Below are 12,616 nucleotides of genomic sequence, written 5' to 3'. Positions count from 1 at the left end.
CCTCACCTCAGCCTGTGCAACTCCTCACACACCGGGTTGATGCCTGTTGCTGTCTCTCTGTGTGTCGCCAATATAATGTTTGCAGACACGTTTACTTTACACCCTGACTTTCCACAGTCTGGCTAATATCTTTAATGAATGTGAGTGACATATTTAGTCTTGCTGATCGTACATTAAACCGCAGTGAGAAAGCACAAGATGAGGCAGACAGTACCATGCCGGCCTGAAGGGGGCGCATGTGAGCCCAACAGGTTGCTGCTGTTCTTCTACGCTGAGACTCTCGGCGCCAATAAGTTAGCGCTATCAGAAAGTCAAGTGCACTGCAGCGGTCCGTTTATTTTTAGTTTTTGTTTCGACTGACTGCCAAAATGGAAGATTAAGATTTTTAAAACTAAAGGGAAATGAGGAGAACTTTTACAAGAAAGTGATGGAGATTTTCGTGGAGAAGGATAGGCACGTGGACTTCATTTACAAATAAAGGTAAGACCAGAAACGGTTTTCAATTTTACAAAAAAATGGGATCAGATTAAGAAAAAAACAATCCAATATTTAAAAACTAAATTTTGACCTTAAATAAAATATTCTTTTGTTTTTCCTTGTTATCCTTTTGTTGAACAGTCTATATTAAAACTGATGAAAGCATCAGAATTAAAAGCTTTTAAAAACAACTAAATATTTCAAAACTGAAATTCGTTTTTTTTGTACACCACTCTATACTTTCATTTGTTTTGACTGAGTATGAATTGTGGAATTGCAAAGGCAAATTTCGAACACATGGAGGGTAAGGAGCAAATGCGCTCTCTCCGCTCTCACACCGCTACAAATGTAACGTTCTTTCGTAGCCAAACAAGTGCCTTAGCTATGTGTGTGTAAAGAATGCTGATGGGATATGAAACATAACCTGTAGTCAATGTGCAGGCTGCCAGCTGATTGGTGAATAAGCTACTCTTAGGGGTTCATATATTTGTAAATCTGACTTTGATGAAGTGAGTGCCTCACCAGCCATGAACCCCACCGCACATCACTCCTCTTTTACAGCACTTTTGAACTGCCACACAGCTGTTAGTGTGCCGCTCACATCCTCTCCAGTGCAGCAGTCTGAAATTAACACACAGCTTTCACCTTGTTGTTAAGGTACCAAGGCTCCCAAAACTTGTATGTTGGTGCTTTGTGACACTCAATATTTCACAGGGGAAAAGTTCATGTGGTGTTGCTTCACGCCACTCGAACCTTCAAGGAGGAATTGAAGAAATTGGAAGTAAACGGTGTGTACCACCTCATGTGTTATTCACATTCGCTCATCAGAAAAAAAAAAAGTTAGAAGGAACATTGGTGAGGTGTGGAATTTTGCACTTGTGGCATCATGTCGATCCTCAAATAGTTTGGGATTTTTTGATTAGGGATGCTCAACTTGTTAAGTGTTGCTTTCATTATTTGAGACATTGAAAAGTTATTTGTAAGATCCATGGACTTATAATTGGGGAGAGGATTTCACATTGGTAATCCCTGACACAAAAAAACATCTCTCATTCTTATCCTCAAAGCAAAGCTCACGTCTGTCTGTGCTGTTAATAAAAAGAGGATGTTCTGTTAAAGACAAGATGGCATGACCGGGATAAGGGACATAAGCACGTGACCTCACAGTTTGAAGTCAGATGTGTGCAATTCTAGATGTAAACACAATTAGAACACTCCTGGGGATTTGCAGTTCTCTTCTCCAGCTATAATGTTAAAGACCTCACTATTCTCATTTTTAACATTAATACAACTCAGCCTGAGCTCTCCTTTGAACAAGTAAAGCCAAAGCTATAATTTCACTAAAATTAAATAGGACACTCGGTGCCCACAAGGAAAAGGAAGACGATTCATGGACAGCCATGGAAAGCATGCTTTATCCAAAGACAAGAAGGGGTAAGATGTCATTCAGGACAATACTGAGGTAGCCATATACAGTGCATCCAGAAAGTATTCACAGCGCATCACTTTTTCCACATTTTGTTATGTTACAGCCTTATTGCAAAATGGATTAAATTCATTTTTTTCCCTCAGAATTCTACACACAACACCCCATAATGACAACATGAAAAAAGTTTACTTGAGGTTTTTGCAAATTTATTAAAAATAAAAAAACTGAGAAATCCCATGTACATAAGTATTCACAGCCTTTGCTCAATACTTTGTCGTTGCACCTTTGGCAGCAATTGCAGCCTCAAGTCTTGTTGAATATGATGCCACAAGCTTGGCACACCTATCCTTGGCCAGTTTCACCCATTCCTCTTTGCAGCACCTCTCAAGCTCCATCAGGTTGGATGGGAAGCGTCGGTGCACAGCCATTTTAAGATCTCTCCAGAGATGTTCAATAGGATTCAAGTCTGGGCTCTGGCTGGGCCACTCAAGGACATTCACAGAGTTGTCCTTAAGCCACTCCTTTGATATCTTGGCTGTGTGCTTAGGATCACTGTCCTGCTGAAAGATGAACCGTCGCCCCAGTCTGAGTCTGAGGTCAAGAGTGCTCTGGAGCAGGATTTCATCCAGGATGTCTCTGTACATTGCCGCAGTCTTCTTTCCCTTTATCCTGACTAGTCTCCCAGTTCCTGCCGCTGAAAAACATCCCCACAGCATGATGCTGCCACCACCATGCTTCACTGTAGGAATGGTGCCAGGTTTCCTCTAAACGTGACGCCTGGCATTCACACCAAAGAGTTCAATCTTTGTCTCATCAGACCAGAGAATTTTCTTTCTCATGGTCTGAGAGTTCTTCAGGTGCCTTTTGGCAAACTCCAGGCGGGCTGCCATGTGCCTTTTACTAAGGAGTGGCTTCCGTCTGGCCACTCTGCCATACAGGCCTGATTGGTGGATTGCTGCAGAGATGGTTGTCCTTCTGGAAGGTTCTCCTCTCTCCACAGAGGTCCTCTGGAGCTCTGACAGAGTGACCATCGGGTTCTTGGTCACCTCCCTGACTAAGGCCCTTCTTCCCCGATCGCTCAGTTTAGATGGTCAGCCAGCTCTAGAAAGAGTCCTGGTGGTTTTGAACTTCTTCCACTTATGGATGATGGAGGCCACTGTGCTCATTGGGACCTTCAAAGCAGCTGAAATTTTTCTGTAACCTTCCCCAGATATTTGCCTAGAGACCATCCTGTCTCAGAGGTCTACAGACAATTCCTTTGACTTCATGCTTGATTTGTGTTCTGACATGAACTGTTAACTGTGGGACCTTATATAGACAGGTGTGTGCCTTTCCAAATCATGTACAGTCAACTGAATTTACCACAGGTGGACTCCAATGAAGCTGCAGAAACATCTCAAGGATGATCAGGGGAAACAGGATGCACCTGAGCTCAGTTTTGAGCTTCATGGCAAAGGCTGTGAATACTTATGTACATGTGCTTTCTCAATTTTTTTATTTTTAATAAATTTGCAAAAACCTCAAGTAAACTTTTTTTACGTTGTCATTATGGGGTGTTGTGTGTAGAATTCTGAGGAAAAAAATGGATTTAATCCATTTTGGAATAAGGCTGTAACATAACAAAATGTGGAAAAAGTGATGCGCTGTGAATACTTTCCCGATGCACTGTAGCAAACTCAACAACAGATTGATCAAAGAAAAGTCTAAATTTGCTCATCCTATCTCCAGACACCGAAAGAATACCGGATATTCAAAGACAGTGGCTGCCAAACCTAGTGATGCTGCAAAGCCTCTGTGTTTCTCTTTCTAGAACAAAAAACTTGGCGAGCTTCTCCTGAGAATGAGTCAAATGCTGTGAAAAATCCCCACCTTGATATCAGCAGAAGACGGCCACAACCTAGTTGGGCCTGTAGTCGGAAATAAGACAACATATTTATTAGGAAGAAACGAATACAGAGCCATGTCCAAGAACAAGATTCAGGCACCCTAAAACAGAACTCTCCACAACAGTTTTGAAGATTAGTAATAGTCATTCAGTCCCGAAGTAAGGGAGAAAAATCCATATGGATAACTAAAGAGAGACAGCTCCAGTTATTGAGGAAAAAATGCAAGAGTGCTGCTGAAATTAAAAAGACATAAAAAGTTACTAACCCAAATGGACAATTAAAAATTACTAGGAATCTATGCTTTGACAGTTTGAATACATTACTGTAGACATGTAGATAGATAGACAGATAGATAGATAGATATGAAAGGCACTATATAATAGATAGATAATTTATTATGGTTCCAAAAAGTATCTTGCTTTCAGTAAAGATTACATCTTTTGTCTTGGACAAGTTCAACTTTTGTAAAGTTTAAGTTAAGCGTTAGATTCATTGGAAATTTGATTCCTGTCATTAGTTGAACTTGTTGTGCAATCACATACGTTGCTATGTTTTCAGTCTGCCAAGTGCGGACTACCAAACAATCTATTTTTCAATTACCTCAAAAATCTGGCAATATTCCCAGCACATTTCTGACAGCCCTTAGTTCACACGCTGTAATTAACTCCTTTTGTTCTGGTTTCTTTTTATTATTTTAGGTTTCTTCCTCATTAAGACCGTCCTTGTTCTGTGTTGGTTTCTGCCTTGCACCCAGTGCGGCCACGGTATACTCCAGCCCCAATAATCCCTAACTGAATTACGTGTACAAGATTATACAATATGAAGGATCCAATTCGGTCTGGTTTTTGTTTTTCCTGGAAATCCATGACGTTACCTACAACCAGTCTGTTTTTTAGCCTGTGACAACACAGAGCAGGAACAGCAGAAAACGGTACGCAAGATCCACTACCAGACGGAAAAAAATAAAAAATAAAAAAACTTCCTTAGTCATTCATAGAAACACATGTGAAAACCCCAGAATTTAGCAAACAAATTCTCATCATCTAAATTTGAAAAGTAAGTAAATTTTTGGGACTGTTATGAAAGGATGTGCCTTTGAGTGTACAGTCCCTGTCAATTTTACAGCTGCTTGGATGAATGTAAATGACCATCTTGAAGCAGCCACTTTGGTGTAATTCCAGGTACAGAAGGAGCCCATTGAAATCAGATCAACCCGTCAGAATGCGTGTAATATGATCCCCCATTGCACCATCACACACCATTCAGTGTCTTCTGGAGTGATAATTGTAATGCATACAAGGAAGGTCAGAGCCACCTTTATTTCCTTAAGAAGCTGAGATTGTGTGGTGTATGCAGGACACTCTTACATGGTTGTGTACTGGCCAGTGCAGTTTTCTATGCGGTAGTGTGCTGGCAAAATGGCATAAGTGCAGGCGATGTCAACAGACTAAATACACTGATTAAAAAGGGAATCAGGATGGACTCACTGGATGATGTGGCAGACCAGAGGTCACTCAGGAAGGTGCTTACTATCCTGGACAACGACTCTCACCCCCTTCAAGAGGTTTTGGATAAACCGGGAGCACCTTCAATAACAGATGGAGACCACCGTGTTGCTCCAAGGAGTGCCATGTCAGATTGCTTCTACCCTCAGCCGTCAGGTTCGATAATGAGTCAGCCCATGGCTGCGGTGGTCTTGTTTCCTGTGTGCTGAATGGTACTGAACTGGTCTAGCAGACATCTTAACAGACAATACAGTTATGCGCAATAAACTGTACCAATGACATAATCCTGTACTGTGGTACTGTAATTTAGAAGTATGTGCAATTCTAATCACTTTACACTTAGTAAATACCAACATTCTGTTAATTTACTTATAGATAATTTTTGCTATATGTGTATTTGTACCTTGTTAATTACTATTAGTTATTTTTATTTATTACATGTTTATAATTCTGTTAATTATTTTTAAATTTGTAAAGCTACATATTGTTATTGTCCCTTTAATATTCGTCTCAAGGCACAGTCATAGGAGTTGAGCAACTAAGCATTTCACTGTATACTGCACTATATTTATAATTTGTGTGTGATAAAATTTGATTTGTTAGAATACTTAAGATTTTCATAATTCTTGCTACATATATATTGCGTGCCATTGTTTTCTGCTGCTCTAAACTTGCAACTACCTTTGGGATTAATGAAGTTTCTATCTACCTGTCTGTCTAAAGATTTTCTTTAATCTGTTGAGTTCTATGAAAAAAGTTGGGAAAACTTGTAATAGTCCAGGAACTGGTCTAAGCCAGTTTGAGAAGGTTTTGATTTCTTAATACTGTATATACTGTGCGTTTAAGGAAAGGTAAACTGAAAGTAAAGTTGGACTGGCGTGTGTAACTAACTACTCGACTGCTGTCAACCCTGTATGTACATTTTTTTGCTTCACCATTTATTTTCACTCCCTCTTATAAATACCAGCTGCTTGATCACTTTTTGTGTTTCATATCACTACTTTCCCGTGTTTCAGATTTTCTCCACAAGTAGTCAATAAACGAGAGGCAAAGTGTCAAACTCACAGTGGCACAAAGATGGCACACTGCCAACCCTTTTTTTTTCCTTTTAATCCATAATACTACATAAATAAAAAAAAAAAACTTTCAGAGATTTTTCACTCCCTCTTATAAATACCAGCTGCTTGATCACTTTTTGTGTTTCATATCACTGCTTTCCCGTGTTTCAGATTTTCTCCACAAGTAGTCAATAAACAAGAGGTAAAGTGTCAAACTCCCAGTGGCACAAAGATGGCATACTGCCAACCCTTTTTTCCTTAATACTACATAAATAAAAAAAAAAAAAACTTTTCAGGCATGGCTCGGTACAGGTAGTTCTAAAATGTACTTCCAAAAATTCCTACAAATGTCAATTGCAGATACTGCCACCTCCACTTACGCCGGATCTTCAAGCGCACCCGGAGTTCACTTTCCTTTGACCCTCGCTACATAAAGCAGTCAACCTTCAGCTTGTGCCTACTACACATACTGCCATCTTCTCATGTCGCCCTCCATTACATCTCCCAGTACATACTCCAGTTCACACACAGCCCCACCATACGACGGATTAAATATTCTGTTTGTTACATATGCTTCCAATCTATAAACGATAACGAGAAACACACATTACCGAGAAATGAAGGCCCCGAAACGTACGGAGAACGACCAAGTGTGCTTACCCAAACCAGATGCCCGCGGGTCTGTGACGTCTTCGTTTCGCTGCCCTCGTTTTTTTGGGTCTGTCGGAAAGTCCCGGAGATCACAGATAGCCTACCGTTCGTGACACCAACGATTAAGTAGAAGTGAAACAAATCTCCGACTCTATGCCGATAACTTCACCGAGTCGTCTTCTAAACTCCTGCGAGTCTTCAATTTAGTTTCATTTTCCTTTGTAATCTGCGCTTGCGCGTTAGCTGGCAATACAGTTCGGGTTGATAAGCAGATAAACTGGTGCTCGGCTGTGTCACTGCAAGCTGTGTAGTTGTTCCGTGTTAGCAGACATGTTATTTCTGACGGCAGGACCACCGCTGTATCCAGGATAAATCTTTTACCAAGTCGCCAAGTGTCGGTGTTCCCACTCTATCCAGGCTTTGCCTTAAAATCTTTTACCAAGTGCCGGTGTTCCCATTTTGGTCGGACGGCTGGATTAACCTGTCTCATTGCAGCACACACTTGCACACTTTGGATGAAATATGCCTTTCCTTACTTTTTGCTAACTATTTGGTAACTTTTTGCTTTGAGCCTGTTTCTGTTTTTGAACTTCTATCCACCCATTTTTAAACTTATTTATCCATGAGGGGTTGAGGGGTCTGTCCTTCCTTGCCATCGGACCTTACTCTTATTCTATGTTAATTAATGTCTTATTTTAATTTCTTACTTTGTCTTTTATTTTTATTTTCTTCATTATGTAAAGCACTTTGAGATACTTTTTTGTATGAAAATGTGCTATATGTGAATTTCCCCTTGGGATTAATAAAGTATCCATCTATCTATCTATCTATCTATCTATCTCTATCTATCATATAGTGCCTTTCATATCTATCTATCTCTATCTATCTATATCTATCTATATCTATCTCTATCTATCTCTATCTATCTATCTCTATCTATATCTATGTCTATCTATCTATCTAAATGTTGTTGTTGTTGAGGGGAGCTGGTGCTTATACTAGGCACCTGTGCATCGCACAACCCACCTATGTAAACACTCACAAATTCTTCTATTCTGACAGTTTCGAAATGATAATTAATCCAGTATGCACATCCAGGGGTGGATTTAGGAGGAAGGGGACTATTGTTCAGGAAGCCAAGTTTTCTTAAAGAATTTTGGGAAACCAGTACGTAATGTTAAATAGGCACTAACCATAAAAAATATATAGTATTTACAGTAAACAACTAGCAAAAAGTTGCCAATAAGATACTCTGAAATTGTTTTTAATTATTGTTAATTAAAAACAATCACAGCATATTTCTGGATTCAAGTCTGTTTCTTCTTGTAAGTAAAATACAGCTCTTTTTATTATAAGATTGTATTGCATGTAATCCAGTTTGCAATTTTTGGAATGTGGCAACTCGAGTTGCTAATAAATGATTGCTAAAACCCTAAATTGACTGTTATGTCATGAAGTTTTTTTACATTGAAATAACTAGAACATAACAATTGTACCATTATATTTATTTATTTGACCTGCACCTTTATTCAAGATGACTTACAAGATTTGTACTCTTTAAAAAGCTGTATGCCATTATAAGAGTACAAATATTGTAGCCATGCCAGTGGTACACTTGTCATACTTTTGAAGGTACAGCAACAACTTGTACCTTTATTTTTAGTTTGTCACTGCTAAGCTGATCTAATATTTTAGTTTCAAATAAATGAAAATTACATTTTGAATTTGTGAGCCGGTCTTTTTTGTGACATTGTAATATCTGAATGCTGTGTGAAGGACCCAAAGGTTTACATGGCTGAGCTAGTCAACATCTCCAATTCTTGAGTTGCATTATGTGTACAGTATCATAAGCTCTCAATTAAGAACAATTTATATATATATATATATATATATATATATATATATATATATATATATATATATATATATATATATATATATATATATATATATATATATATATATATATATATATATATATATATATATATATATATATATATATATATACACATACGCTTTGCTTGCCAACCCCCATGTGGGCCCTACGCACTCATCATTTTCCGGATCTGCCACTTGCAACAAATCATGCTGTGCTTTTGATTAACACGAATATCATCTCTGTCTTTGACATCTCCGTCTTTCAAAACTGTTACCGCTGACAATTCGTCACATGTTGGTTTATTATATATGCAAGCGTGATCTTTCAGATTCATATAGAAATCCAAGAAAACTTCTTTGTCCAGGTGTAAAGTGCGATACTTTTGGACATATAGATTTGTATCCATTATTGGCTGTAGAATTTCTAATACGTCTGATCGTTTAACTCTTTCAATTCTATGTTGCATCGCTTCACTGTGATCATAAATATAAACCTGACCGAATTGAGGTTTCTTTGAAATTAAACTTGTCATAGCTCTGTCATATCACCTATGTCCATATATTCGATCTCTTTTTTGCTGTTCCATTATTTAACCGAGTAATAATTTCCTTTTGTTAGTGCTAATGTGATCTTTACTATGTTTTTTGAGAGTTTCGAATTTAAGTACTTTTATAATCTCTAACCTGCTCTGCATGTGTATCACGCCAACGTTTTTGAACCTCTTTACGACATTCTACTTTGTCTTCTACTCTTTGTCTTTTATTTCTGCCCCCGCTTGGACCTGTTAGGTTTTCAATTCATCTCTTGGCACAAAGTCTCGTCTCGCGGGACATGAAATTATCTCTGAAAAAGTCTTGTCTAGATAGATAGATATGAAAGGTACTATATGATAGATAGATAGATTTTAAACATGGGATGCCAGTCATCATCCAGGATAGTAAGCAGCGTCCTGAGTGACCTAAGTTCTACCACTTCCCCCAGTGAGTTCAGCCTGACTTCTAAGATTGAACTAGACTTTTTAATCTGCTTATGTAGTTTGTTGGCATCATTCACACCTATGTTATTTCCCCGGCATACTGCTGCATAGGAAATCACAGTGGTCACTTCAGACTGGTAGGCACCATAGCTACAGCAATACGACAGCCCTCTTCTCTTTAATCAAGTCAGAAATTTTTCTTCTTTTTGTAATTGTTGAGTGTGTTCGAGGTAGGTTGTTTTTGTTATAATATTTCTATATTTCCTGAGCTTCTGTAAAAGGTAAATTCCCCCTGTTGGACAGATAAAGTACTGCCGACCTATCTATCTATTTATCTGAATGAGTGCAAAAAAGAAGCTGGTTTAAATGGGGAGTCATTTCTCTACCCCACTGGTGTCAGGACGCAGTCTTCTCCTGAATGACAGTGGCATCTGGGAGAAAACAGCAGAGGTTATTTGTACAATGTGTATGCTTTTATACTTCTATGTGACAAATAAATTTGATCTGAAGTGAAAAAGCAGATAGCAGAGCACCTGCAATATGAAGAAATGGTGTGGGGAAATGCACTGTCACAATGGCTGAGCGGCATTAAGAGCTCCAAACAGGAAACAATAGGAAGCTCCTTATTTCCTGAAGACTTTGACTTTTTGTTTTAGCCGCTGTCCAAATGGAAAAAGAAAGAAATAAGGGTATAGTTGCCTTCTTTTGCAGAATAAGCTTGATTGACTATTACTAGACATTTCCGTGTAATCCGTCTGCAAAGACAAATGTGTTCTTTTTTTTATTTCCTCCTTTTGAGTAGCCTCAGTTCTGCAATGTTGTTAGTTTCTTCCTTATTTTAGAAATAAAAAAAGATCCCCACTTACAGAGAATGCTTTTCTTTGTGCAAATCTTGTATCTCATACACACACAAATACGCACATCGCAGAACATATCACACGTGTGCAAATAAGTAACACACACACAGTTAATATAGAGTACATCACTCATAGATTACCATACCATTTTCAAAGCCTGCTTAATCCTGAACAGGGTCACAGGGGGCTGTAGGCTATTCCAGCAAGCATAGGGTGCAAGACAGGAACAATCCCTGGACAGTCCACTGCAGGGTTCTACTAAACTAAACTACTAAAACATGCTTTGTGGATTGTTGCTGCATTTCAAATGTTACCCACTAGGGGGTAAACATGACATTTCCGTGTAATTTTCTAACCAACTGTCCTACCCTAGTGTCCCCACCTTAGGCTCTAGGAGGAATTTGGGGACATGAAGTATCGGGACCAAGAGTCATGTGGGCCCTTTGAATGTAAACATGCGCCACACGGTCTACCACCAGCCCAACAACCCTAGGCCACTCTCTATGTGCACCCAGGGAACAAACAGGTAAGTGAACAAGTGCTCTTTTTTATTATAGGGACTGCAAAGAATTAAATACAAATGCAGCAAACTGCTGTTAAAGTTTCACATTGTGAGGTATTCCCCCACACCCACACAATCCAGACTAGAGCTGTTTGGAGCCTGTCCCAGCCAGCATAGGGTGCAAGGCCATCACAGGGCAAATACACTCACACAAGTTTAGCTTTGCCAGTCCACTTAACCTGCATGCCTATGGAGGAAACTCACACAGACAAAGAAAGAACATGCAAGCTCCAAACAGGGAGGACCCGGGACGCTCATACCGTTACCACTATGCCACCCACATGTAGACTACTTATCTCTCTATTATAAAAGAAAATATTGAGACGAGACTATCGCCAAGAGATTTTTTCAAGTCCCGCCCTCCTCTCAACCATATTCAACCACACCCATAGTCCTCTCACCTCTCATTCGTGCGAATACTTTTGTCAGACACAGTTCCTGCGCTCTCAGCTCTTATTAATTTTTACGTCTTCCTCACTTTAAGTTCCCAATAAAAGAAGACTTAATATGTCCAAGTCTTATTGAAGAATTTCATCCCGAAGGGTTATCAACAGAAGAAATGAGTACACTGGCAATCCTAGCACCAAGAAACGATGTGATCATAAAGAAACCAAAATGCTTATTTAAACACCTGCTATTGTTTAAATAAGCATGTTGGTTTCTTTATGGTCACTTCTGCTCACAGACTCGGTACATTCCAGATTGAATTTCTGGTCCTATATTTGGGAAGATTTCAACAAACTGGGGTTACGATTTCATTATAACATGCTTTTTAGTGGCAGTAGCCAGTTTAAATTTCTCCCCCAGTTTCAGTTTGCAGTTTCAAGCTATCATGAATGGGATTTTGACCTCAGTGCATTAATTACTGTCCTTCCCTCATTTGTAGTATATTTATTTATTTATTAAACAGGTGACACTCATTAGTATCAACCAGTTGATATCTCACCTTCACTTTGCTGGGGGAGTCCATAGTCCTTGATCACCCAGTTACCAGGTGCTCACTGGAGAGCACCTCCTCCTGCCAGGTCTTCAAGAATAAGCTCAGGTTGAGAACCATCTAGATTAGGTGGGTACAGCCGCTCCAAATGGAGGAGATCAAGCACCATGGGGTCTTGTACCAGATTGAGGGATGCCAATGGTGAGACCAATTGATGATTCAGTATGAGAATCTGTTTTGTGAAATTCATACTAGACTGCAGGGATTAAGCTTAAGGTAAGTCCTAAAACTAAACTTTCTATTTACTGTTCAGTCAACATGATCATCATCACCACTTGTATGGTCAAAATTCTGGGTAGTGAACAGAGGAGTAAGAAGGAACTTCAAGCAGACAAA

General features: G+C 39.2%; 1 protein-coding gene across 1 annotated transcript in view; it reads right to left on the bottom strand.

Moving 5' to 3' along the window:
* Positions 1–7,253, bottom strand: part of LOC114664522 (CD276 antigen-like) — a 32,757-nt gene extending 25,504 nt beyond the window's left edge. The window contains exon 1 of the mRNA XM_028818667.2: positions 7,016–7,253. The gene's annotated coding sequence lies outside the window, so the exon portion shown is untranslated. The remainder of the gene's footprint in view (positions 1–7,015) is intronic.
* Between the last annotated feature and the right edge of the window lie 5,363 nt (positions 7,254–12,616).

This window comes from Erpetoichthys calabaricus, chromosome 14 (genome assembly GCF_900747795.2).
Source record: "Erpetoichthys calabaricus chromosome 14, fErpCal1.3, whole genome shotgun sequence".
NCBI lineage: Eukaryota > Metazoa > Chordata > Cladistia > Polypteriformes > Polypteridae > Erpetoichthys > Erpetoichthys calabaricus.
Note: the sequence above shows the minus strand (reverse complement) of the source record. Positions and strands in the feature narration are given on the sequence as shown.